The 24,219-nt window shown below is 41.3% G+C and overlaps 1 protein-coding gene across 3 annotated transcripts in view; it reads right to left on the minus strand.

Moving 5' to 3' along the window:
• SYTL5 (synaptotagmin like 5) overlaps positions 1 to 13,819 on the minus strand; it is a 93,192-nt gene extending 79,373 nt beyond the window's left edge. For 2 of the 3 annotated variants that reach the window (XM_040530736.1, XM_040530710.1), the window contains exon 1: positions 13,593 to 13,819. The gene's annotated coding sequence lies outside the window, so the exon portion shown is untranslated. Of the gene's footprint in view, positions 1 to 11,788; positions 12,059 to 13,592 lie in introns of those variants that run through there. The other variant, XM_040530720.1, reaches the window with a different exon arrangement.
• Between the last annotated feature and the right edge of the window lie 10,400 nt (positions 13,820 to 24,219).

Here is a 24,219-nt window from a genome sequence, read left to right on the forward strand (position 1 = left end):
CTTCCACCCCCCTCACAAGCCTTTAAAAAGGATAAAAAAGCCAAATCAAGCAAAAATAAAGTTAGAGCAATTATTTATCAGGGCCATAGTAAAACCCAACTAATAATGGTCATTACGATTTCAAACCAGTGTTTGAAAGCAGGAAATACAACCAGACGCTAACAAACAATGGAGCTTTGTCTTCACCAAATGATCTACTCAGCAAAAGGGACAGCCCGGTAAAGAAACACCTCAGACCGCTGAAAGTATCAGGAGCATAAAACACCCTCCCTTCCAATTAACCAGCTTTTGAGGGAATTCTACTTGGTAAAAGATTTGTGAACCTTTTTCTTCCCAATGGCTTCAAGCGTAACCCAAAAAACTCCAGACCAAACGCAACAACAACAGAGGCTAGTTTGATCCCTTCTGTGAATCTTCATGTTCTCTGCAGTGGTAACTGAGGATTAAATACTGGCTTAAAACATTATCCAAAGACAACATTGTTAGTAGAATCACAGAATCATGGAATCATTAAAGCTGGAAAAGCCCTCCAAGATCACCTGGTCCAACCATCCCCCTACCACCAATGTCACCCACTAAACCATGTCCCTAAGCACCAGGTCCAACCTTTCCTTGAACACCCCCAGGGACAGTGACTCCACCACCTCCCTGGGCAACCCGTCCCAATGCCTGACTGCTCTTTCTGAGAAGAAATGTCTCCTCATTTCCAGCCTGAACCTCCCCAACTTGAGGCCATTGCCCCTTGTCCTACTTGTCCTATCACTAGTTACCTGTGAGAAGAGGCCAACCCTCAGCTCCCCACAGCTTCCTTTCCAGACTTACAGGGGAACTAACTGCACTAGTAACATTCCCTTCAAAAATGGAAGCACTGCACATTTCAAAATCTCGTGGAATGGCAGATGGAAAAGCTTCCTAATTGAGCCCAGTATTGTTCAGCAGCCTGTTTGATCAGGCACCTCTGCAGCACAGTGATGCCAGCCCATAGGTCAAACACAGTATGAATTCAAACATTTGCAGAGAGCCCGCAGCACGCAGAGCTGTTTGCATGGAACATCCTCAGCAAGGTTTCCTGCCGTAGGGAAACCTGTGGTGTTCAAGCAGGGAACACCACTGCATTAAACAACACTAATTCAAGGAAAGCTTAAACTTTTTAAAATTAGAGTTCAGACAGTTTCTTTGGTGTACAGCAGAGGGAAGAGAAAAGCAGTGCAGATTCAAACGTAACTTCCTAGGAAAGAAATCTGTTTTTACATCATTGAATTTCATGACCAAGGCATGAGGAGCTTAGATATTTTATCCATTTTACCCAGTACACTTGGTAAACTCATACACAGGTACATTTATTAGATGATGGTAATGATCACTAGTCAGAGCAAAATGGGTGGATGGTCTCTCTACTGCATCATTCAACTTTGCCAGCAGTACATAAAAAGATTGAGTGCATCAATATAATGCATTTCAATCAACTGCCTGGTAGCTCATCAAAATCATTCAAAGAAAAAAAAAGTGGTAGTGATGGAATTCTATTTTTTTTTCATGCTACAGTAAGATTTGAATGTACTACTGCTAAAATGGGGTACAGGCACTACAGAAAACTTTCACGAATTGCTTATTTGTTTAGTTTCATATGCATCGGGACAAAAAATTACCCCAAAACACAGTCTATTATGTTCACGGAAATCCAGAACACTGTTAGGGAGCTTCCTATGCCAGTTTTGCTCTGTCAAAATTCCTCCATGCAGTACAGCTTGAATACAGATGTGACAAACTACCACAAAAAAGGAATTAAGTTTCTTCTTTATACAAATGACCTCATTTCTTAACTTTTTTTTTTTCCTGGAAGGGAATTCTTATTACCAGCAACGTAGACCTGTCAAATCTCATCTGTTAAGATTCATTCAGCCCCCATCATAGGCTTCCCTTCTTGTCGTGTCTCCATTACAGTAGCACAAATGCTTTCCCCTGATCTGTGAGCTCCTGAAACAACGTAGCTGAACAGTTCATCACACACCTGGCAGATGAGATGACAGGATAAAAACTACAGTGCTGCCCCATAACTCAGCATCTCTGCTGGTGTTCCCCCACGAGGATGCACCATCCACAGGTGGCGTTGACGTGAGCAGATCCAACCCTTTCAAACAACCTGACGTGCACTGGAAGCATCCATCACACGGCTCACCCATGGGATGTTCTCCTCCTTGTTAGCGAAGGGAGTAAGCCAGGCTACTGCAAAATAATTTGTTTAAACAGAAACCAAGCTTAACTGCTTATACACAGTCCAAATGTTTGCAAACAGGGAAGTTCTACACATGAAGACAAATCAGGAGAGGAACAGTTACATTTCCAGTCTCTAGGTGTGGACTAGAATTAGTTTAATAATGAATCCACTGTCCCCAGGCGTACTTAGCAGCAGGCCTTACTGCTGTGACAAACCAAGAAGATTACTCGTGACCTACTGTGGGGGCAAAGAGAGCAGAAGTAGATGGATATTTTCAGACCCTGGAAGACACCCTCCAGTGTGGAGAGGCAGATGAGAAATCAGGATTAATCGACTGCCTAATTGCTAGGCACAGATTACTCAGCACCACTCATCTTTTGTTCTGCTGCAGAATTGGATAAGTAGGACTGGGGCCACCAAATTCAAGAGAATGCTGGGGAATACATAATGCTCATCTTATGTGCATTTACATCTATAATATCACACGAGACTATTCTCAAAATTCAGTCATCAATTTGTCTGTTCATATAGAGCTCTCTGAAGTTTTCATCAATGTTTCAAATATTCTTTTCTCCTGCAGTAGCAGGCAAAGCTGCCCTATAATTCATTTAAAGGCATTTACGGATAAGACAGTTTTAATGTTATTTGGCTCTCCAACACTTAAATCAATTTTTGTCTGCTTAGTAATTTATTATAGAAACTTCCGAAATAAGTGCCAGCCTTACAACTAATTTTCATGTAAATTACCCTCAAATACCGTAAATCTTGGGACATTTCTTAAACACTTTTGTACGTTGTCATGTAAGTGATTGGTTTACCCCGCTCATGAAAATCTCTATCACCCTGTAAGGAAACGAACAGTGATAATCCTAGAGAGGAACAGCAGACAGACACTGAGGTGAAACTGTCTTCACCATCAGTAATGCACAGCAGATCTCCTGGTTCTCCTTACTCCAGCTCCCAGCTATATAGGAACAACTCCTTCTCTCATCTCAGGAGGCTGTTTGGAGGCAAAATTCATGCAGGGATGCCAGGCTCCCTGATATCATGAATATACCAGAATTTTCAGATTGAAACAATGTGTATATTTTAGTGAAGTTTTATTTTATTTTTTCATTTATTCTATTCTTTTTTTTATTCATTATTTCTATTTTATTTTCTTTTTTCATTTATTTTCTGTGCTAAATAAGCTCCCTTCTTTCTTGATTTGCCCATGAATTCCGGGGGGCCAGGAAGCCTCCCCACTGCAAACTGTTTTTTCCATTGTAAAAGGTTGCTTTTCTATCAACTTTGCCAAGTTACCTATCAGAGCTGAAATCTTCCATGGCACTCAAGTTGAGGTTTGGGGACAATCTACAGCCAAAGTTTCTGAGAAGAGCTAGAAAAAGAAAATCACATTATTACATCTATGACAAAGTAGAAGCAATCTTCATTCCCACTAATTCATATAAAAGTTGTAGGCTGGGACTTAAAGCTTAAACAGGAGAGGGAATATTTTCTTTCATGACATATATTATTGTGGAAGATGTTAAAATAAATCTAACTAAAATAAAATTTTAAACTTGTGAAGGAAGACATAGCTCATACAAATTTGATAAAGACTTGCTAGAGTGACCAATAACATGAAGACAGACAATTTTCAAGGGTCAAATTTAGACTGATTTGAGGGGAACAGAAAAATACAGAACGAGAAAACACCCTAAGTGTGAGACATTCTGGGCAACCTCACCTATAAGCATTGTTATTTATGCCACCTAGAATACATCCAGACCAACTAATTACCCCTCTTCTCACCCAAACCAGAAGTGAGGATCTTTTGAGCACTTTCCATAATCATTTCCATCTGCACTTAAACAATGAAAATGAAGTTTTTTGAATAGCTGAAACTATTTTCTTATCAAAAAAGAAGGGATAGTACGTGTCAAACCAAGTAATTCATTTGAAAAAGAAAATCTTGCCTAAGTCTCAAAACTATAAATGGTTTAAAAGTTAATGAAATGGGTAGATTGACAGAGAGGCACATGAACCTTAGACTGTGGACTATCTACCCTGGGCTGTTTATAGAAACAACTCCACTCAATAAGTTCCACTGAACTTAGAAAGCTTGTCTTAATTTTCACTGTTATCAGGTCTATAAATTACAGTGGTTCAGATACAAACTTGAATAAAGAAACACGTGCAGTGGTTCCATTTAGTTAGGGAGCTACGGAAAATTGTTGGGAGTGTGTGGAAATAAAGGCATTATTCCCTATTTGCCCCATTTCTTCCATTCTTTCAAATGGAGAGACAGAAATGCCAGCCTCTTTGGACCTTTTTTTCCTGACCCAGTGCAAGTATTTTTGTGTTTTGCTTTAAGAGATCATAAAAGAACTGCACTAGCACGGGTCATGAAATCTCAGTGCAAAATATCATGGTTAATGGTTGTAAGCCTTAAATACCATCCTGCTGTTTTCAGCTTGGCTGACTGCCCTCCTTCAAGAAGTGGGTAACTACCACCCTCTCGCCCCCCCCGAACCACCCCCCGCCCTTGTTTTTTTTTTTTTTTTTTTAAATCACCATTTTTCTGTGCAGTCTTTTAGAGAAGTGAAGGTATAACAGTGTTTAGGTACAGAAGTCATTCTGTCCCAAGTATTCCACTGGAATACAAGAGTGAAGAACTATTCTGCCATGGGTTGGAAAAGTAACTCTTGTCACTTTAGAGATGGGAAGATTTTTGATTTTGTTTGAGCTTGAGGCAATTATTTTCTTCAAGTTTTGGTCGCCACTACAACAGTCATTCTGATCAAATTCAGCCTAGAATAAAACTTACTCAAACCCATTTTTATGGGGTTCAGTATAGATTTTATTCTAATCCAGAAATACCACAAACCCTGGAAAGCCTACTTTAATTTTCAAGCTTGTCATTAAAATCTGCCCCCATAAACACGCACATCTCAATTTCATATAACTTAGGCTTTGGTAGAAGAATGTGAGAGTTGACAGTTCTGCCACCACCCTCCAGAAGTTTTTCAGATGTGCAGAGGCATGTACACGTGTGTCCATATGCATGAGGGAATGAACCATTTATAAAAAGAGTAATTGGCAAAATTACAGTTTATTTCTAGAGAAATAATCCTGGACGTCAAGTAACGCACATTTCACTACAACATCGTGACAGCTCAACTGTTCCTATACATCGTCTCATGCTGATCTTGCGTTTACACTTATGTGATAGGGTTTCAAACTAAACCAGCTGGAGAAGCGAGCCACTGTTACTGGAGTAGAGCAACAAAGCCCACAGGCAGGAAGCCAAAATAAGGCTGTACTATGCTGTTTATTTTAGAATTGATATCCTCAAAACACCAACAGGTGTTACAGGAGATGCAGCAGTAATAAATAAGGTGGATCAAAACTGTGGGATTCCTCAAATAACAGAAAACTTAGTGTATTAACAGTCATTGCAAATAATTTGATCGTGCTCCCTTTGTTTAATGATAGAGAAATTCTATAGTACAAAAATTGGCAACTGGCAAGTTCAGAAACAAATGCTTGAATGTCACCTCTGACCAGTAGGAAGATTTCTCCTTAGCTTTAGGGAGTCATTCATGAGGCCCGTTTTCTCTTTGCATTATCTGTATTCCCTGGTAAACAGAGAATATCACACGACAGGGATAATGCATTAACCCCAGCCGTGTTTTCCACTGCTATTTTCAGATTCCCTCTCAACAGAACTAGGTTCTGTCTTTGTGCTGTGTAGCTTTGAAAACAAACCACAAGCTGCTCAGGTATACTAGGTCCTTCAAAACCAAAGAGACAAACACACCGGGAGGTAGAACACAACTCCTCCTAAACCACAAAGCAGACTGCTAATTGTCAGTGGCTGCCTGCTTATTCCCTCCCCTGCCCCTCGAGACATGATGTTGCATAATCCTGCTGCATAACCCAAGCAACTTTCCTAAAAGTTGCTATTTGGGAATGCATATTAGCGTAACAGCAAAGGAAAACCCTTTTACAATGGCATTAAAGAGTGCCTGAATTACTTATCTCCAGGAGCCCCAACATAAACACACTTTTAAGACCTTGTATATGTATTTTTACCGCTTTTCTTCCCAAAATGCTATTCAAGTATTAACTTATTACTGAAAGAAGAATGCCTTGTTACATATTTAATTGTTTATGAGTTACTGGCCTTTTGATTTTTATTTTCCTCCCAAAACAACAACAACAAAAGTAGAGTGGAAAGATAACAATGGGGGATCTTACATTCACAGCAAGGCTCAAGAAAATATCCAGTGATGAAAAGAAAGCTTTCAGTCTCCTCACTTAATTTATGCACTAACAACTGAGTATGACTTCATTGCTGTCCTCAGGCATAAGCTATCTGAAGATGTATTTGCATAGTTATCTAACAAATTCTGTTTGTGATTTAGAGTTTCCTATGTGTATGAGTATATATACATTTATTCTTCCCGAACACATCTCCAGCTTTTACTCTACACAGACTACAGTTAAACTCTAATGTTGAACTTTTGAGGGTATTTCATTGTCTTGACCTGTTTCACACTTGTGCTCTCCTCTCTCCCAGGAGCAAGCCACAGGTGCCAGACAACTGGGAGCATGCAACAGTCCCCAGCATATCCTCCTGCTAACTATCTCAGCATCTTCACCTGACGTAATGAGAAGACAGGATGGACAGAAACCCTCCAAAGTCAAGAAGGAAAAACTACTTATTTATCCTCTAGCTTCAGATTGCACTTATGTAAGTGAAAAGCATCTCCCCTGGAAAACCAACGATGGCAACAAGACAAGAAGCTCCGCTCCATTTAGTGACCCGTCTTATTACCAGTTATTTTGTCATTTGGATTCCCAATTTAAAAAAAAAAAAAAAAAAAAAAAAGAGCCACATCTACAACTACTTGAGACTTGCACACGGTAACATTGTATTCTGTTCCTCTTACCATTGTTCTGCCTCTCAAGTACTACAATGAAAAAAACGTCACAGCCTAGTCTCATTCTCTCAGCATTACCAAGAACAGGAAGGCCAAAAGGGATAATTTTTGAAAATGTCAATAATAAAGGCAGTTCCAAGTAAGTGCAAGTTTGTACACCAGCTGCAGTCTACTTACAAGCAGAACCAGAAGAACTGTATTGAGTCAAAGGACAGGAGTACCAAACTAGGCTCTGATCATTTCTAGTGTTAGGGCATAGGTTTTTTTGATTGTCCTATGTACCATGCACAGTATTTACAATAAACTATTCCACAATAGTTTGTACAGTTAAAGATCTTTAATTTTTCTTCATTCATGGAGTTTTCAAATTTAAGATCTGCTTTTTGTGAACTAGTGATGCAAATGAAGAAAAAAACAATCCATGCTATATTGTCTGAGCTTTCTTTCCAGTATCACCTGAATCTTGCCCAGATTTAAGGTTAAGGAACAGTTACTGCTTTTCTAACATGCTTTTTCAACTGAAGGGAGAAAGGTCAGGCTAATGAAGTATTATTTGTGATATTACTACACATTTTAAAGTGATGTTCTACAAACATTTAGCATGTCTCTGAACCAATGCGTTATGTTTGAGGTGAAGCTTAATAATGAGATTAAACCATTAACAAAGCCCTCTCAGAGCAATCTCCTCAGAAGCCAACATATGACTGGCTGTGGAGGTTCAGTGGCTGAAAGCCAGAACCTTTATGGCAAGAGCAGGCACAGAACAGGCCAGCAGGGAGACCAAGTGTGCTCTGCGCTGGTGCAGCCTCACCTTGAGTATTGTGTGCAGTTTGGGGCACCACAGTATAAAAAGGACGTTAAACCATTAGAGTCCAAAGGAGGGCTACAAAGATGGTGAAGGGTCTGGAGGGCAAGCCGTATGAGGAGGGGCTGAGGCCCCTTGGTTTGTTCAGCCCAGAGCAGAGCAGGCTGAGGGGAGGCCTCATGGCGGCCTGCAGCTCCCTCACGAGGGGAGCGGAGGGGCAGGCGCTGAGCTCTGCTCTCTGGGGACAGCGACAGGCCTGTTCTGAGAAGTGATCAACACAGTACTTTGTTGCTGATTTACAAGTTCTACTACTGATGTTTTGTTACTGTTAATGCAGATCATAACAGAATTTGCTCTCCTCACACAAAAGGCACAGAGCTATACAAACACTGATGAAATCAGAAGCAGGATTGCGCCCAAGCTTGTGCCTCAGTTAAAACCATCACTGGAAGCTGAAGGATGTGGACAATGAGCACAAATGCTTTAGAACATTTATTTCTCCTCATTTTCTCAAAAACGAGTTTTACTGTAGCAATCTAATCATCAGCATTATCTTTGCTAAGTTAGTGAGAAGGCTTTTACATGCGCCAGTACTCCACCAAGCCTAAAGCTGAATGCTTAACTGCTTTTACTTCCACATGTAGTCTTTTTATAGCTGGAAACACAGTGTGGAAAACAAACATTAAAAACACTTACCCAAAATTAATCAGAAATGAGCTCATGATTTCAATTCAAAGTATTTTTTATATATATAACTACTACATTATGTATTTAAATTCTTATTTGAGAACATGAATTTTCAGAACTCATTTTCCACAAATCATTCTGAAATGTTTTTGCTGCCTTCCGTAACAGAAATGAAATATCATCAGCGAGGCCATGATTCAAAGTGACTTCAGGGTAAACTACAAATTCCTGACAAACCAGAGAGCTTCTCAAACATGAAGAAAAGGGCTGATCAGGTTTGACTTGCAGCTTACTGCAGATGCTAGTATTTGAACAATGCTCTAAAAGATTATCGCAATCATAACCAGAACAGCCCCCTGCCTAAAGACACTGAGATTAGCAGGAAATCCAGAGGAGTGTTATTTCTTGTGTGCAATGCCAACACCCCAGGTATTAGTAGAACGTGCAGTTAAATTGACCTAAATGGTCTCCATTTAGGTCCTTCACTTTGAAAAGCCGAACCCAGACAAATGTTTACCAACGAAAGTACAGGACCCAGGAATATACCAGCTCCACCACATGTTGAACTTGTCACACCCTCATCTGTCAGTGCATTCCCTACTCACTGCAGCGCAAGCCAGATGACACCCGTGTTTGCACTGGTTACTCATACTTCTCCACCCTTCTTTGCTGCTATACTTACTTCACTGAAGGATGTACACCTCTGAGCAGAAAGAAAATACCACGAAGGCATATCCACCTCACTTGTTAGTTTTCAGTTGTACCTGGTGAATCATTATTCTCCAGTGCATTAATCCTTTTTCCTCCATACTGCATCCACCTTGTTCCTATTTTTCTGAGACTGAGGGCTTCAAAACTAGGCAGTGTTTACACAACACTCCCACTATAACCTTAGCTATGGCTTCTTTCTTTTTTCCTTCTCTAATATTTAACACAGGTAATAACAACGGAGAAGGCTGTACTCTAGATAAAGATGCCGCCAGTTAACAGACATGCTCACTAGTATATCACCTAAGCCTACTTAAAGTACATCTATAGATCGAAGGGACAGCAATACTCCTGGAGAGAAGCATATATTTATACCTTCAGAGCATGACAAAAGTCAAGGAACCCGCTTCATAGTTAGCAGCCGTGAGAAAGTTTGCAGGTACAACAGTCAGTGTACAAAAAGCTGCTAGAAAAAGTGCGTTCTGCGATGTTACATAACACTTAAGGCAGCCATATTGCCATTTTTTATTATTTATCTCCAAAAATGCTCTGAACCTACTGGTTTGAAGAATACTCACTTTCATTATATTCATGTCTTTTAGATCACTTTACACAAGATGAGATTTCTGATATTACCCCCCCCATATAAAACTCATTCTCTTCTGTCCCTCTTAACAGACTCCATAATGCAGTTAGTACTGTTTCTGCACTAAAGTGAATGGAAGGTAATTTCTACAGCAGACCTTTATTTAATTGACAGTATGTGTGAGTTACACTTCTCTTATCCTTCTGAAGTTATGTCCATGTGTAAGCACCTGTCATCTTTGAGTTTATAAGCCTGTTTATTATTTTAAGCAGGTTTACTATTCTGAGAACTACAATTCATTTCCTTTTCCTCCATTTTTCTCCCCCCAGCCTATCAGGCCCTAGCAATTTTGTGTAGAGACTCAAGAAAAGGAAATGAGGTTTTAGATATTAAGTGTCTCTTCTTAAATCTGACCTACCTCTTCCATAGTTCTGAAACGCTCATGAAATGAGGAACCAAGCTCAGCTTCAACTTGTATACAATTGCTCAAAAAGCAATCAATCCTGTCATGTAGTAACTGCAAATGAAAAATATCGTTGACAAATGGCTTGCTTTCAAATAGTGCTTTCTCCCAGAAGTCTGTCAAATAATAGAATCCTTGGAAACAACGTTCCCATGGTCATGGACATTTGCTTCCATGGTATTCAGATAACAACCTAGAAGTTCAATACCATATGTACAAAAAACAATTCCCTCAAGCTCGACTCTGCTGTTCTAGCCATAGAAACGCATTGGTGCTATGTACAATTCCTACACTGTCTCCATCTCCATTATACATTAAAAAAAATGGTACGTTCATGCTGTGAACATGTTTTGCTTTCATCTGCTGATGCACCACTGCTTCCACTATTCAAAAGGTGTACAGGTGAAGGATATTAGTCTAACCCTAAACCCAGCAAAGTCTCAGAGAAGAGATACTAATAAGTTCAGTTGCATTCAGATCACAAGTCATCCCAATGCATAACACAATCAGCCCTAAAAGCCGTCTTCCTTGCAATAGAAGTCTGCAGTGAAAGGTAATTTCTCACACACTAAAAAAAAAATATGGCAAATTCATCTGGAACCAAGACACAGACCAACTGAAACAAGAACTCATGTGTCAACAGCAAGAGATGCCCCTGAGAATATAAATGTTGCATTGATGTTGCAATGATGCATTGAAGTGAAGGTGCAGAGCCAGTCTCTTAAATAAAGAAAACAAACAAACAAACAAACAAACAACAACAAAAGCAGCTCATTTAAGGACATTCCTGTTAACACTCATTTGCAGAACGTAGAATGAACCACTGTGGAATTTTGTTTCATCTCTAAATTTCTAAGCAATACAAAAAGCATACCGAGGGAAGAGTTACAGTGAAAATAAAAATGTGCAGATTACAGTAATTGCATTATGAAGAAATTCCAGTTCAGGCCAAGGTAAACATTAAGGAAAAAAAAAAACACAACCAAGAACACACAAATTCAGCTCCTGCACAATTGGCTCAGCAGCTATGCCTCAGCATATTGGGAGGGACACAAAAGATCCCAACACACAAAGGTAAAAAATAATTAAATAAATAAAAACCCCACTGAACTGCGCCACTTGGTCACAACCCAGGACAGCCTAAGATAAAAGCTTAAACAGATCTTTGCTGTTGCAGAGCAAGGCTGCTCTGAACAGAAGGCTTCATTGCCATACATTGCATGTATATGTTTGTGGTTGTCCTGCATAAATAGTTGGAAAAAATGCTCTAAAGATCCGAAGAGAAATATACCTCCATCAGCTTCCTACATCTACTACGCATACACCTTTTACTACTCCCCTTGGACTCAGAGCCACGCTGTTCTTCAAGGTTCACTCTTCCAGCCATTCCTACCTATTCTGCTTTCTTATGTTTCCAGGCTCCAGGACAACACATCAATACGTTAATCCCTGGTATCAAGAAAGTTTGATAAGAAGGCAGAGTATGTGTAGGCAAGGCAGCAGCAATAAAGAACTGGGAAAACAACGTGCTCAGTCACTCAGCAATCCTGCACTGCAGCTGACTTCAGCCTTCGCTCTTGTCAGCGGATTCCCTTTCTCCCCACCTCCCCAAAGCCAAATCTTACTAACAGAGTTAATCATCAGATAGGAAATTCACCTCTCCCCTCATAAGGGGATTTAGAAGAAATAGCATTATGTAACAAGAACATGTTTTGTAGATAATGCAAACAAGGAGATGACTGCAACATCACACCGTGAACTGCTTATTAAGATCCTTCATACCTACTGTCTTTCTACTCTTGAATTGCAGCACCAGCCCAAAAAAGGCTTTTTACAATGAATTTTGATTGAATTATTCCTCCATCCCAAAAGAACTTAAGAATTCAACTACCATGAAATCTATAAAAGTCAAAGGATGCTGATAAGCATCTCTTCAGAGTACACATAGTGCTAAAGGCAGCTTAGAAACATTAACATATTAAGTTCCCTAAAATGTTTAGGCACACTGATACTGTCTGGAAAGCATAACCATACCTCCAAGCCTGACAAAACGCGTTCCTCAAACCTTACTCAGATCTACAGACAGCAAATCTCATCGTCAGAAATTCACTGGAATCACGTAGATGCCAATCAAGCACAGTCTCCTGGCTGTAATTGCACATGGGGGATAATTTGATTCAGAAACACGAAGACAAACATACAGCCAAAAGCTAGCCATCAGCGTTACTTGAGCAAAACCAAAGAAAGTTATGGGAGTAAAGGGAACGAAAGGGAATTATAAAGAGTGTGCTCTCTGAGACAGCACAGCTCTCCTGACTACATGCCTAACAGGCAATAAGGGGTTGTCATGATCACCTGTTCCAGCCTCCCCCCTGCGTAAGATCTCCACATACTAAGTACTGTTAAAAACAGACCTGCCTTTAAACCAAGGATGTTTTTCTGAAAGTTTTTTTTTTTTTTTAAGTGAATAAAAAAAGAACTTACTGGTCTAGCGAGTGTTGTTATTTGAAGAAACTGCACTCCCTTTCTAGTCTCCTGATGTCAAACCTCAAATTTCCAACACGGGATGTTGTTAAACCTTTGCCAGCTTGACTTAAAAGCCCATTATTCCTCACCTTTACATTTCCAGACAGTGATCCGATCACTTCCTTCACCCTGTTGGATCCCCCCAAGACCACACGCTCCGAGAGGCCAAACGGCAAGGGGTCTGTAAACGTTTCTTAAACCGGGGTGGGCTGCATCTGGCACCAACACCTCCACCTGAAGGGCACGCAGCAATACCTGTGGACCCCACAGGCAGCTTCCCCCCTCCCCACACCCAGGGAAGGGCTCGTCCCCAGCTGCTGCCCACCAAACTCCTCGCACCTTTCCCGAGTCACTTGGGGCAGAGTCCCCTGACCCACTGCGTGCTGCAAGTCCCCACTCACTGTGCCGAGACATGTATTTGGCTGGGCACGCTCGGCAACTACCAAGTAACCCAAACTGCTGTATATAAATATTATTACATTTAATAGCCAATAATCTGTTCTTCACGGAGTCACCTAGGCGGGGAAAGACCCTCCCGATCTTCACGTCCAGCCTGCCCTCCCGACCCCCATCGCCACCCCACGTCCCTTAGGGCCACAAGGCGAAGCAAAACCTGGAAAGAAGCCCCGCAGCCCCGCGGCGAGGCCACTCGGCACCCGGGCGCCACTCACCCGGCTCAGAGACGGAGAGGAGGGGAGATGGGGGCCGCCGCTCCCCGCCGCCCCTCTTGCCGACCGGCTCCCCGCTGCCTCCCGCTGTCCGCCTTGCAAGAGACGGGCACAGGGCAGCGCCTCCCGTCAGGGCACCCGCGGTCCGAGGCGGGGATGGCGAAAGAGAAGGAAACCCAGGGATCTAGGAAATTTAAAAAAAAAAAAAAAAAAAAAAAAAAAAAAAGCAGCGGCGGCGATTACGGGAGACGGGCGGGCACGGCGGCAGGTGCAGCCCCGCGGCCCGCCTCCCTCACCCCTTCGCCGCCGGCCCGGCCCGGCCGCCCCTCAGCGCCCCTCGGCGGCGGGAAGGGCCGCCATGTCGGGGCGCCTCGGCCGGCCGCCGGGATGGGGCAGGGGCAGCCCCGTCCCCCCGCTGTCACTGGGGGCAGCCCCCAGTTTTCGTCTGCTCGTCTCGTCTGCAGTTGGGTTTTGAGCCCAAAATGGGCTCGGGAGGGAGAAATAGGTGCTGTTGTGGGCGGTGGGTGAGGGAAGTGTCCGAGGGGTGAAACAGCACTGAAGGGCATAATGTAATGCGTAATGGAAGTCCAGCCGTCCTCCCTACGGCTGTAGGCAGCAGTTCTTCAGTTTTATCGCTGCTACTTGTAAGGGTTCGAGTGAGGGAGATTTATCAAGCAGCTACAGGTCTTACAAAATATCCCCCAATTGAAAAGGAACCACACAAAATGGTATCTGGGTTCATCCTCGTGAATCAAATGATTCATCCACCCTTGCCGGCATCCCCAGGCACACGAAGAGCACGCATAGCAGGCGCTTGAGAAAGACAAGGAAACTTGGACCTCTGTGTATTGCCTAGTGTGTTACAACCGGGTTTGAAACCCGTACCATACACAGAGGTAGGCTACATGCAAATACTGAAGAGCAGGTCTTTTTCACAGCTTTAACTGATTTTAAAATGATTCCAATGTTCATCACTTTCAAAAAATTACCATGTGCAACCAAAATCTCCAGCTCTGTTCTCACATGTAAAATTGTAGCGTAAAATTGCAGCTTGTGCACAATAGCGACAATGTTACTTGTTACCTTCAAATTCCTAGCGTCCTATTTTTAAGAAACTATGGTGTTTGTGTTATCCCAAACAACACATATATTGGGAAGTTTACACTAAGGAGTTACAGTGTTTGCTGGCTTGGTATACAAATACAACTCCTTTGAAAAGTGACTGGAGTTTGCTGCCTGTTACACTCACCACAGCATTCTTTCCGTTGTTCAAGAAAAGCTCTGAATGGATCTGCTCTAAATTAAATGCTCAGGTACATCGTTTGGCTGTGATTACCAAAATAATACATTGGTCTCTATAACAGTGTGAATCAGTATCAATAAAGATACAAATAAATATAATCTGTAATTCTTAATTTTGAGTATTAAAACACAAATTCAGATTTACATGTTTGTTTTTTTGTTTATTTATTTATTTATTTATTAGTTTCAGCTTGTAAATACTGTTTTGGGGGCTGGCGAATGGAAAGAAAAGCTAATAACCACTTGCACAACAGCCTGATGGCTGAGATACAGCCATGCCCACCAGACTAACCAAGTACGAGGAGAATTTCTGAGAAACATCACAGACTTTTTGTTTTTCCATTGGGATGGAAAGCAGCTGTCCACAAAGACTGGAGAACCATAGTATTCCGGTAGCACTGCCCCATGCAAATCCATATTCATAATTATTAAATGCCCTTTGTGATCTGTAACAGACCACATGAACAATGGGCTTTATAAATCATAATTACAGAAAATAGATTTCTAAATACACCACAAGGCCTATTTAGAAGAAACATAAAGTATTCATGCTATGATTTCATTGGTGACTTCAATCTCAGTTGCTTACACATCATTGTAAGGAATTACCCCACTATGGTCCCTAGCTGCAGCTTTGTTAGGAATGACTCTTAGTATTCATGGCCCTTTTCCAGAGTGCTATGGCAACGCTCCTGCCCTCTGGACAGTGGTTTTCTGGTAGGTTTTCTTCTCTGGATAAGCAACTGCTAACTCCACACACCAGAAATCAACGAACTTTAACATTTATTGATATCCTGGTTCACACAGCCACAACATCTTCTAAACTCACAGAACTCGCACAAATTAAACACAGTTCAATAACATTAATAAAGAAAACCTAGTTTTCATACATTTCAGTTAGCACTATAGAGTGCTCTGCAAGCTTTTATTTCTCCTTACCTGAATCTAATCTATCAGTAAATATCAGAAAAGTAGGCTACTGCTGCAGTTTGCTAGACCAAAAAGTTTTGAGTAAGAGATCATGTGGCATGGAATAGAAAAGGGAATTTTTGAGAATCACTCATAGCTGTTAATAGTAAAAGCTGTAGTGGGATAACTAGAATCATGGAATCATTCAGGTTGGAAAAGACCTCTAAGATCATCCAGCTCAACCTTTAACCTAGTACTGACAAGTCCAGCACTAAACCATGCTACGAAGTTCTACATCTATACATTTCTTGAAGTCCTCCAGGGATGGTGACTCAAACACTTCCCTGGACATCCTATTCCAATGCTGCACAACCCTTTCAGTGAAGAAATTTCTCCTAATATTCAACCTGAACATCCCCTGGTGCAACTTGAGGCCATTTGTATTCTTATCACTTGGTGCTTGGAAGAAGAGCCCAATCCCCACCTCACTATAGCTTCCTTTAAGGTCCTCATAAACTACATACATTTCACTCCTAAATAACATACATGTAAGGAGCAGAATTTGAAGACAAATTTGAAAAAGAAAGTTTGCTCAAGGAAGTTGAAATTTGCAAGTTCCCATCATCCAGTTGATCATTCCCTGGGCTATCTTCCAGAAGTGAAATTGCATCTCTAACAAAGAGGGACAACTGCTTTTTACCAACTCTCTTTGCTCAAGGTTTTGAGCTGTCGGAGGTCTTCATAAAAAAAAAAAATTAAAAAAAATCAGCAATGCCTTTCAATGCTCAGAAAGTTATAGAACCTACTGATATTGCAGTTTCTTATTTCTCCCTGTTTCTTTTTCAGTGGTTTGAGTTCTTGTATGGTCTACATTTTAAATGATGAGCTTTTTGGCATTTCTGTAAAAAAGGGTCCCCTGTCAATTTTTAATGGTGTTTGTGACACTGATGTACTTCACTCTGCAGCCAGTACAAGATGGGGGAAAAGATTTTAATTTCAAAAAAAGAAAAAATGTCTGTTATGATGCACTAATGAATAATGAGGCAAAATAACATTTCAGGAAATCCAGAAACTTCTGCAGAAGCAATAGCATCGCTATGTTTGTTTAGATCAGTCATCGGCTTTTTTGGCATTCCTCCTGGAAAGAAGATAGATTTATTTAAACAACATTAATAAGCCATGTCTTATGAATTTTATTAAAACATGCACATATATTATTTACAGTGAGCCTGTTACTTCTCAATTCCTGATTGGTAAGTGTATGACATACAAGGCTGGATGGAATTCCACATCACCCTGTAAACTATGGTGTCTTCAGTGTGCATCAGAAACGTTTGTGAGATCAGTGTGGACAAGTAACCACCCGATCTGGACCCACCAGCCTTTCTTAGGAATTGGATTTTGTTTTTTCAATAGTATTGGGCTGCAAGTCAGAGTCTTATTCCTGACCTTTCTTGCCCTACCATTTTTACTTACATGACATGAAGAGGTTTTCTTACTACAAAGCCAAGAAACTTTCCTCTGAGAGAAAAATAGTATTTTTCAAGCTTCATTCCACTTATCCACAATTTTCCTAGCCTTCTCTTCTTCTCCATGCTGAGCAAGTGATATCAAAAGCAGGATGGACATACAAATGGTGTTCTACAAGAAGAACAAAGTCTTCTCTTCTACAAAAGAGCAATATTTTGAAAAGGTGATTACTTAGGGTTTTTCTTAATGTTAGTTATTACAGGAACAGAAAAATTACATGTCACAGGCTTAGAAGTGAAAAAGAGGGAACTGCTGTCATTAGCTGTTCTGAGACAAGGCCATTTCTGTTTCATCCAGTGAAAAGACTTAGAAAAGCAGGTATTTACAAAAAGCTTTTCAGGGTAATTACCTCCAGTTCTTTTTAAAGGAGGCAGACTTAGAGACATATTGAATGCAGCAACACATTTGTGCTTTCTCTCTCACACATCATAAAATGAGGAATCTGTCCGCTTCTGCTTCAATACGTTTAAAACAAAAAGAGTAAGAGAATACAATTATGGGTGTCTCACTGTGCTATGTTAAGCCAGTACTTGAATTACTTGCTGCCTAGAATGAATTCACACAAGCTAACGTAATGGTCTTAGAGCCTCCATTACTGTGTGTATTATTTACTCTAGACAAATATTTGATATTAGCTAAGGCATTCTTTGCATGAGCAAGGACTATGCAAAATGACTAAAAGGCGTAGAATGATGTCTTGCATAAAGAAATGTTAAGTTAATATCCAGGCATGCTGTGCTCCTCTGTAGGACATTCAGAAGTATTTCTTGAGGGAACAGTGAAGAAACTGTTAAAGGAATCTGAAAATGTATGAATTGCCTGCAAAGCCTAAAGTGGTAGCACAACATATAATTTCATCCTAAGTGTACCAAGGTACTTCTTAGAATTACTTACCATTTTACTTCAATATAGCTAGCTACAGTTCTATCACTTAGCAAATCCATCAGTAAATATCTATATTTTGATGAATGTTTTATCGCAAATAATTTTAATGGCCCCCTAAAAAATACAGAAACATTTCATTGATTTCATGAAATCAGTCCATTTCCTATACAAAATATATTTGTGAAGTTCAGCAAGAAGATAGCTTAAGTCACCTAATAGGTTTTGATCATCTGCCAATAGACAAGCTTTAGGAATTTTTAAGAGATGCAGAGGAAAAAACAAAACCACCCTTAAAGTTCCACATAATACAGAATAAGCAGAAGCAGTCTGGTCAGAAACTGAAAGGACATTTTAGATCAAATACATTGGTTCAGCTTGTCCTTGACAAGAAAATAGCTTGAGAAGTGAAAAGCTGCATTCTGCATTTGAAACAGGGTTTGGAAAAACACCTTGGAAGGCTAACTTCTATCTTCACAGAAAACAATCAATCAAACAAAAACCCTTCCATTTATTTAATAAAAGAATTCTTCACCCTTTGGAAAGTTCAGTGTCATAGTGAGAGTCACTAACTTGTCTTTCTTTCATTTGCATTATGTTTTGCTCAAAGCACTTGTTCACAGTTGTAGTCTTATGTGGTTACTCTTGATAAGAGAAAAGCTGTCATCTTGAATGAAGTGTTTTTCCAACATGGTTTAAGTGGCTTACAAACACAGCCCAACTGTGTTTCCTTGAACACTATAGAAAGATAATATTTCCTGCAGGTACTTTTCTATGCAGAGATCCACTTTTCTCTTTGTAGAAAGTGCTTATTCCAAAGAAAAATCTGCTGCTTAGAGTCCTTAGGGCACAATCCCATCTGTCTTCTGGCTATCCCTCCCTCAGCACATGAAGAGCACTGCTGGTCCCTGTATTTCCAGTTCAGAGAAGCCCTCTAGTCCAAAAAAAAGAGTTTCTTTCCATGCTTTTCTGCAGTATGTTGGACAGCATTGTGAACGATGTTTTTATTGTCTCGGCCAGAATGACAGAAAGGTATTTTCAATGTCTCTTTCTTTTTAGCTGGAGTAAATGTTCATTACCTTAAACCAGGACTCTGACAGACATGAATCATCAAGATTTCTTGCCGCCTGAAGTAGCTTCTAGTACAAATATTGATACACAATTACAATATACAAAGTTTATTAAAAAAAAAAAAAATCTCCTAATATATAGGGAAAAAGACTTTATGTTTGAGTTTATGTTTGGTTAAAAAGCAATGTTAGTACAACAACTTGCAGCCACTGAAAAATGAAACCTACTGTTCGCTACTTTTTCCTCTTTTTCTCCATGGTGCTCTGCCATCTCCCTTGCTCTGTTGCCTGTCTGACCTCTCAGTAAGCCAGTTCAGTCCCGCAAACTGGCAGAAAGCTACTCAGCTGTTGTTGTTGATTTAGTGAGGTACATCCTGTGGTGGTTTTCCTCAGGTGGGCAGCCGAGTTCCACCACAGCCGCTGTCTCACTCCCCCTCCTCGAAGAGGAAGGGCGAGAAAATATGACACAAAGAGCTCAAGGTCTGAGAGAAGGATGATTTAATTAAAGGGAAAAGGGAGAGGGAAAAAAACAAAACAAACAAACAAACAAAAAGGCCGGGTGGAAGCACAGAGAGAGAAAAAAAAAAAAGGTTACTCTCTACTTCCTATCAACAAGCAATGTTCAGCCACGTCCTGGGAAGCAGGGCCTCAGTACGCGTAATGGCTGTTTGGGAGGACAGGCCCTTCCACCAGGAGAGCCCCCCTTTTTGTTGCTGAGTGTGACACCACATGGTATGGAATATCCCTTTGGTCGGTTTAGGTCAGCTGCCCTGGTGATATCCCCTCCCCATCACTTGCCCACCCCTAGCCTGCTGGCTCCTGGGGGCTTGGAGGGAGTCCTGATGCGGTGCCAGTATTGTGCAGCAATAGACACAACGCTGGAGTGCTACCAGTGCTGCTCTAGCTACGAGTGCAGAGCACAGCACCGTGTGGGCTGCTGCAGGGAAAGTTAACTCCATCCCAGACAGAGCCAGTACACGTCCCCAGAGCAAGGAGTCGGAGCAGCACCAGAGCCTCTGCCAGGGAAGACAGGTTTGTGCTGCTGAGGAAGAACGTTGAGGGAAGAGGGGCTTGAGTGCTCCTTAGGCTGGCGCTGAGCCATCAGATCAGCTATCTTGTGGTCTTTTGGTGTTTGCTTCACCTTAAAAATAATGTGGTTTGGTGCTTTTGTGTTTGTTTGTTTGTTTTCCAAACAACAAGAAAAGAATAAAATCACCAAAATGTAAATTTATCTGTGTTTGGACCTGGTGCTTAGGGACATGGTTTAATGTGTGACATGGGTAGTAGGGTGATGGTTGGACCAGATGATCTTGAAGGTCTTTTCCAACCTTAATGATTCTATGATTATTGACAGTTTTTAATTCATCATCTAGTGGTATAGCATTTCACAGCTGCTGTAAGCTGCTGCTATTAAGTACAGTATCAGGAATGCATCCCTGCAGTACTGCAGTGGATATTTTCACCTCAGTAAATCAAATAACAGCTTAGAAGATAGGTGTTCTGGTCATGAAATACAACAACATTTTATCTGACTTAAAAGCTTACCCATGTACCTACGTAAACCAAATAGGAATTGAGAATTTCAGGAAAGGGATCACACACTGTTCATGAACCATCTGTAGTGAATTTTGCTTTGTAGGACAAAGTCATTCAATACATTTTGAACAAATAGATCTGGAACCATTCTAAAATGAACTCAGCCAATTTCTGACTAAAAAAAAAAAGTAAATAAACTTGTTCAATTTATTTGCTTCTGGGTATTTATTTTAAAATTTTGATCATTAGCAATTCCCACTAAATTACAGCTGTTATTGGTCCAAAAGATGTTAATAAAAAATGCTTTATAATCAATGTAAAAAACTAGTAATACATCCCGAAGAGCCTAATATCCAAGGGTACATTGCCTTTGACCAGGTAGATATATTCTCATTTTGTTATCTTACTGGAACAAAGGCAGCAGTTTCAGAACAAGGAGAAAAAAAAAATAAGACATAGGAAAGAGAATGCCTAGTCATATCATCTATAATAGTTTTTTGCTTCTGCTTTCTGCTCTTCGGTTGTTCCTGCTGTTACTGCTGTGTATTTATCAAATCATAAGAAACATGATTGAAGTGGAAGAGATGATAAACAGAGCATGTATCTTCCTCTCCTGCTTGAAGAAAGTCAAAATTCAAAGGCTTCCAAATAACACTGTCAACCCTCCTGTGTTTTCTGTGTCTCTAATTGCTGAGTATTATTGAATAAAACCATGCTGACAGTTATTCTGTAACACTTTCTGAAGATAGCTAGCAGCTCGAAACGTGTTGCTTTCAGATTTACAGGGGAAGCCTTGACAGCAGCATTTGGGTCTTCATGGCTGTAGCCAGCTGACCTTGGCGGGCTGACAGACTCCAACCCAGCCACGCTCCCACTCCCCCTCCTCAATGGTATGGGGAATGAAAATACCATGAGAAAGCCTGTGGGTCAAGATAAAGACAGGGAGATCCCTTAACAACTACTGTCATGAGCAAAACCGACACGACTTGGTGAAAAGTAATGTAATTTATTGCCACTTAAAATAGAGTAGGATGGTGGGAAAACAATGACAAATCTAAAAACGCCTTACCTCAACCTCCTCTTCTTCCAGGGCTCCACTTCACTACCTAGTTCCCGAGGCTTCTACCTCCTCCTCTCCCACTAGCAGCACAGCGGGATAGGGAATGGGGGTTGGGGTCCATCCGTAACAGCTCCTCTGTGCTGCTTCTTCCTGCTCAGCCTTTGTCCTGCTCCAGCCCAGGTCCCCCACAGGCAGCAGCTCCCCCCAGGCCCCCTGCTCCTGCGTGGGCTCCTCTCCACGGGCTGCAGCTCCGGCCCGGGGCCTGCTCCTGCGGGGGCTCTCCGTGGGCCGCAGCCTCCTCCAGGCCACATCCACCTGCTCCACGTGGGCTCCTCCACGGGGGGGCTGCAGCGTGGAGATCTGCTCCGTGTGGGACCCATGGGCTGCAGGGGGACAGCCTGCTCCACCAGGGGCCTCTCCCTGCACAGGCCGCAGGGGAACTGCTGCTGCCTGCCTGGAGCACCTCCTGCCCTCCTGCTGCACTCACCTTGGGGTCACATTCTCTCACTTGTCTCTCTCACAGACAGTGCACGGCATTTTTTTTACCTGTTCTTACATATGCTTTCACAGAGGCACCGCCAACTTTGCTTGTGGGCGTGGCTTTGGCCATAGGGGTTTTAATTTTGGAGCTGTCTGGAACTGGCTGTGTCAGAGATGGGGGCAGGTCCAGGCCTCTTCTCACCGAGGCCACCCCTGCAGATCCCTTGCTGCCAACATCTTGCCACGGAAAACCAGTGCAGTAGGTTTGTGCCATTTTGGGGGACCTCTGTGGCAGTACAGTGTGCAACAAAACAGCAAGCCAGATACTTTTGTTCAGCTGAGAACAGGTTGCAAGAAGGGATGCGACTTTTTTTCTATGCTAGAATATCTTTCATTTTGCCAGTGGGTTTCGTAAGTATTTGCTGGCCAGCAGAGACATTTTGAAATTCAGGTTATGGTGGGCTTCCTGCTCCAAAATGCTCCATACAGGCTGTCAAATGCTTGTCTCATCCCCACCATGCTTCTGCTCTCTTCTCATGGCTCCTGTTTTGTCTGTCTGCCTCAGACCTACCCTGTCCATACTATCTTTAGAGGTAAAACACTCCCTCAAATTTGTTTCTCTGATTGATGGTATTTTCTTTTAAAACCAGTCAGGTTACACCCACCTGGCTGCCCTCTGGTTGCCTGAACACATTACAGTTTCCAGGAGAGCTTGAGAAAATCAGCTCTGAGTGTTCTCTTTTAGGATGAAGTGCCACAGATGCATCAGCGACCTGTTAATGTGTTGCAGCACCTTACGGGAGCACCAGTCCACCAAATACACAGACCACTGCCCCATTTATGATTGCCACAGTTTTGCCTGGGCAGCATGCCCATGGTGCTGGCAGTCAGGGCATCTCAGCAGGGGAGAGATGAGGGAAGGCCCTCACTTACTCCTGAGATGAAATAAGGATTGCTGCCAACTACACATCAGTATCTGGAAAGCAAAAAGCATTCCCATGACAGACATAGCCCTAGTGGCCGTCAGACGCGGCAGCTGAATGCAAAGCCCTGCTGTGTTTATGTAGCTAAAGGATGTAGCACAGACAGGAAGCATATTCAGTGCAAATATAATTTTTAATTAAATAATGGTGGTGACCTCTAACAAACTTACTCTAAAAAATATGCAAACAATTTTTCTGAGATTTATAATTAGACTCATTTGGGTGGGTTTTCATAAAATTCTCATAAGATTTGCTCTTAACATTAGGATAATCTCCTTGCCAAATCATTCTTTTTATTCTAGAATATAACGGCGCTAGACTTTCTAAAAATAAAATGCTGTAAAAACTGTCAATATTTCCACTCTAGTGAAAATCAAATATTTTCATGAAGTTCATTTTAGGAAATATCCTAGGCAGTTTTGCTCTAACCTTCCAAAAATATTGAACACGAAGTGGAAAGTTACACAGACAGTTTTTGACCAAATAACTGAATTATTATTTCTAAATAATGAAACAGTCTTGCAACCGAAACTCCTAAACAACTTGCAGTTGTTTGATACCAAATGATTCGTAAAAACCAGAACATTTTTCATATCAACTCATTAAGAAAGAAATTAATTCTTATTCCTTCAAAAGCTCATAGTACCATACTTCAAAGACAAGCAGCACATAAAGTACCACTTACTGCATAATGCAGGTAAGCATTTACTTTAGCTTGTGCTTTTAGTTTGTTCTTTTGAAGATACGTCATTAGCTGGCTGACCATTTGCTTTTACCGAGTATGTTGTTATTGCACATATAAAAAGTGTGTAGCTTCAGAAAATTCTATGTACTTAGAAATCTAAATTGAGTACACTGTTGTTGCTTCATTCTCATGC

Source organism: Cygnus olor, chromosome 1, assembly GCF_009769625.2.
Source record: "Cygnus olor isolate bCygOlo1 chromosome 1, bCygOlo1.pri.v2, whole genome shotgun sequence".
NCBI lineage: Eukaryota > Metazoa > Chordata > Aves > Anseriformes > Anatidae > Cygnus > Cygnus olor.